Here is a 5,132-nt window from a genome sequence, read left to right on the forward strand (position 1 = left end):
AAAATTTTCGGCCGAAAAGGCCATTTTTATTTTGGGCCGGAATTAAAAAAAAAACACGCCGAAAATGCCCCGCCCCGCCCATCCTCGCGCATTTCGGTGCATCACTAACCATAGGTGAGAGTCGGAACATAGATTGACCAGTAAATCGAGAGCTTCGCCTTATTATTATTATTAATAATAAAAACATTTACTAGTGCAAAAGGATCAAATGATCTAGTAGTTGTCATTTAGCTGCAATTCTGAATGTACTTCTCTTTCAGTGGTAGTTGTAGCACAGATCACAGAGGAGAAGGCTGTTTCTTAAAATGAAGCTGAAGTGTTACTGTAATGCAGATGTGTGGCTTCTGGTTTTAGTATTGTTAGTCAGTCTTATACTGTCAGATGGGCTATCACTTTTTCAAAAATGGAAGTTTGAATGTTAAGCATAAAAAGCACTGTAAACCAGATGTATTTAACAAAGATATCAAATCTATTTTCTTATTTTTCTTCAGTGATTAGAGGAACAGTCATCCAAAACGCTGACAGGGCATCAAGGCTTGTAGCAGATCCGTGTATAAACACTGACAGCCCTACTGCCGATTGACCTGTTTTCTCCAGTCAGAATCAGCTTTATTGGCCAGGTGTGTTGAACACATGAGGAATTTGACTCTGGTACAGTGGCTCTCTGTGTATGTAAGATGTTCTTCCATAAGGCAGCGAGTAGATAAGTAAACAAAAAAAAAGATGAAGGCTGAGGAGAAGGATGTGAATGATGGATGGCAGTGAAAGGTATCGCTGGAAAAATCATAACAATATCCTGTTAACTTCTACATTTTGAGCACCAGTTCACATGAATCCATTTCTTCCAAACATCATAGAAGTTGTACAATATTTATGTAGCTTGAAACAGTGCCTTGTGTTTTATGGCTGCTCTGTTCTTTGTATTTGTGCATTATTTTACTGAGGCATCTGCTGCACTATGCAGCTGAATGGTATGATTGTGGTATGATTGTGTAAAGCCTTCCAGTTTTTCACATGAAAAAAGCCAAGCAGATTTTCACTCAGATTTTATGTTGTGATGCTTTATCATCAGCGCTTGGACATGGCAGCGGCTTGACGTGATGCTAAACTGACTCTGACTTGTTAGTTAAGGAATGCCAGTGTGTTACTGAGCAGTAGTGCGTATTCATGTCATCCTTCATATCACTTGGCTTATCACAATGCAAGTCAAGGCGAATTATGTTATGTGTGGTATGCAGCTGGGCGTAGTTAGCACGCAGTGAGACGCCCTCACGTTCCCACTTGTGAATAAAGCCGTGTTGTGTTGTGGCTTGGTGCTGACAGTAGGAATGCTGCCAGACAGATCCACCACTTTTTGGAGTTGGACTTAAACAACTTCCCGCTTTCAACTCAGGTGGAGGCCCATAGAGGGTGGGGCTTACATTCAGGGCAGGAAGGAGCCTTCTGCTCTCCCTGTGTTTATGCTTTTAAAATGTTTGTCTGTGCTCTCGCTCCACTTACACGTGCTGTCATTATGTAAACAAGACCTGACCATTACCCTTCTACAAAGGCTTGCTGTTGATTTGTGAACTGCAGGCATCATTAGTAAAAGTACACCCTGCTTGATGTCCAGACAGCATCGGGCATGTTTGAATTGTTTACTAGAGTTCCTAGAAAGCAGAATGTCTTATTTACCCTTTCTGAACGCAACAGCAGCAAATCTACTTGGACAACTGTGACCGCATCTTTACAGAAAACAGGCTACATACAGTATGATCCCAAACAGGACTACTGCAAATTCATATACTTTAACTTACTGTATGTCAATGCACAGTTTTTCACAGGAGAACAAGTGAAAATTGTTTATTTGTATTATTGCATTAGGACAAAACCATTCACATCACTAAGTATATCTTGGTGGCACAGGTGTTTGGCCAGCTGTGCACAGAATGTGTAATTTGTCCTTGTTTGTTTTCAAATAGTTCCAAAAGGAAAACTAGATCCACTTTGTCTATTAATCATTTTAATTTCTCTCTCATATTGTCAGATGATTCTTTATTCTTTCATCTCGAGCTGTGTTGTTTGGCTTTGTTGCATTAGGGCTGTCAGTTAATGTTGGAAATGGAAACTAGCAGTTGAATGTGGGGAGAGTTCAGTATTCCATTTGCAATGATCTGATAGAATTCAAAGTTCACAGCGTACAAGTGCAGCAGGCTGTGTTCTGTACCGGGGGACACTGGTTAAATGTACACTCTCTGATTGGTTGTTCAGTGAGCTGCTTCTTACTACAACACGTCTGAAGCCATCTGTTAGGAGGCTGCTAATCAGACTGAATTACCTTTTAATGTCCTTTTAAATGTCTGAAAATGTTGATGTAAACCTGTGAGCAAGGTCCTGTTTGTTCAGACCTGATCACCCCAATGCACTTAATAGCTTCTGATTTTGCTATTTTAGTAATTTAGATAAACAGTTGATTAATACCAGTTTAGGTGACAGCTAGGTGCTAGATACAAATCAAAATACACACTTAACATCTGTTAAATCATAACAGGATGTCCCCTGTAGAAATTAAATAGAGCAACTGTGCTTACTACAGTTTCATTTCTACTATAGGTGACAGTTGTGTAACTGTACAACGGCTGCCAGCATTAAGTACTATTCTAAAACAGCACACACAGTGTACCTGCAGTTTATTTGTATGGTCTTATTGTATTTATCTGTGGTTGAGCAAGAAAAGCATTCAGTCTTTTTCAGCGCCTCTTGGCTTCAGTTTCACACTTCGCTTCACATTCACACGGCTCCACATATTTCTCACCTCCCCGGTACAGTCGCAGTCACTGAAGCTCCTTCTGTAGCCCCGCACAGTCGCTTCAGAGTCAGGCTGCCCTGAACCACAAACGCAGCCGATAACACTGCTGCTTCTCTGCTGTATTCAGTTCCTGCAGAGGCATACTGTACATTATGAAACCACCGACAGTGCTGATAATCATGTTTGCAGTTCATGACGTCACTGTAATGTGGTTTTGTTTGAGGATGCACCAAGCCTCTGTATGAACTTGTAATGTGTGGCTTCTGTGCTAGTGGAGGTTCTCTACAGTTCAATTCAGGTTTAGACCTTCTGCCTTGACCGGTTGAGGTGAGTGGATAGAGGAGAGAGAAAAGAAAAACATCAGGACACAACAAATACAACAACAAACAGACAAGCAAAGGTTAATGTGGTGGGTGACTGCTCATCAGAAACGTAGAGCTCCAGAGCCAGGGCTACTTGCAGAAAGGTATAGGGAGAGAGAGAGAGAGAGAGGACACACTACGGGAGGGAGGAGACACACAGCTAGTCATGCGTAGTGGTGGTAGTTGTAGATAGTGCCACAGTTAAGGCTGTTGTACTAGTTCTGTATGTAAATACATGAATGCTGAAGGCACATTTGTGTCCCTTTGTTCATCCTTAGCAGCAGAAATGCAAACACGCCAAAGCCCCCCCCCCCCCGGATTTAGATCAGGATACCATCTGGTCACATGACCACTCCTCTGACCTCGTGCCTCCCTGCACTCCCATATATGTCCATGTATAGTGGATGAACAAGGTTTAGGTTGACCTCTTCCTTGTGTTTGTTGTGAACCTGGAGCCATAGATAAACAGTAGACTGATGAATGTCTACAGCCGCATGTCAAACTACCAACCAGCAACATTGAACATGAAGGTACCTGTTGTTATTCATGAAAGTGCAGCAATGGGTATATGGTTCACACACTCACACACCGGTGTCCTCACCGGGAGCAACTGGGGGTTCAGTGACTTCCACATTCATACTGGACAATCGATCTTCTGGTTAGGAGATGACTGCTCTACTGCCTAAGCCACAGCCGCCCCCTTGATAGCTACCTCCTGCCCTGCAGCAGAGGTGAGCATATATTTGGACAGCTGTGTCCTTGGTGCTTTAGCAGGCAGAAAAGCACATCATCAGGATGCACACCTTCCCCCACCTCCTTGTTCTTCTTGTAGTCTTTGTGGGTTAGTCACCATCACAGGTCAGATTTCAGCCACAAATGACAAGCACAGTCTTGGTAGTGCATGGTGGATTACATAAATCCTGTCACTGGCAACGCAGCTCATCCCTAGACTTTTAGAGGAAGACGAGGAGGGTGCAGTTTCCTCAAGGGGATCCCTGTGCAGAAAGGATGACGCACGCTGTCGGGAATTTTCACAATAGACCCAGTCAGTATCACTTCATAGTCAAAGCAGTGTCCCTGGTTCAACAGATATACCTATGTCTGCATTTCTAGTCTTTTTTTACAGAATTAATAAAATGGAAAAATGCATTCTGTGGATGTACTGAAGCAGAAGCATTATGTTTGATTACTGCAGTTACTCTGAGGGACTCTCGTCATGTAGAAAGCATGCAAGAACATGCTAGTCACTGCCTCAGGTGCCAACACCTTGCATTTGGTGTTGTGTCTGAAAAGAGCTGGGGTTGGTGTGTAAAGTTGCTTACCAAGCTGAGCATTTTGTACTGAAGGGTTTAGGAGGAGAACGTGCATTTATAGCTCGTACTGTATAGAAAGTGAAGGTTGCTGGTTTTATTCTTTTAATGAAGAAAAAAGTTGGATAAAAATGGTGTAAGAATGATGCTGTACATGCCTCCTCCCTCAACTACTTGTCAGACTGCCCTTTAGCAAGGCCCTAAATCTCCCAGCACCACGCTGAGGCTGTACTACACAGTTCTGTTAGGACTGTACACAACTGTGTACACACAACTTCTTACCATTGCTAACTGAGAGACGAGACAGTCCAAGTAACTACAAAACAGTGCTGATTTATTCAAAGGATCACAGGTAAAATTAACATTACACGCTCAGGTATCTTACACCTCCAAACTGCTCGCAGGCAGATGTAAGATGAAACACAGATGTTAACACTGTTATAATCTTTTAGTATATTACTCGTGTGGTGTAGAAGAGAATTATTTACTGCTTGCAAACCAATGATGGTAAGATGATGTCATGGGGTAGGACTGGATAAGTCTGACTTCTTCCTACTCCATTCAAGCATGTACTAGGTATAAGCAAATTGAGATTGGATTGTGTGTAAAATGGGTGTTGTTATATCAACTGTTTTATATGCTTGAAAGAATAAATCAAATCAAATCAAATCA

At 42.2% G+C, this 5,132-nt stretch overlaps 1 protein-coding gene across 3 annotated transcripts in view; it reads left to right on the top strand.

Annotated features, from left to right (window-relative positions):
• ppp2r5eb (protein phosphatase 2, regulatory subunit B', epsilon isoform b) overlaps positions 1 to 5,132 on the top strand; it is a 39,772-nt gene that overhangs the window by 10,251 nt on the left and 24,389 nt on the right. The gene's annotated exons all lie outside the window — the stretch shown is intronic.

The sequence above is a fragment of the Monopterus albus genome, unplaced genomic scaffold (assembly GCF_001952655.1).
Source record: "Monopterus albus unplaced genomic scaffold, M_albus_1.0 scaffold115.1, whole genome shotgun sequence".
NCBI lineage: Eukaryota > Metazoa > Chordata > Actinopteri > Synbranchiformes > Synbranchidae > Monopterus > Monopterus albus.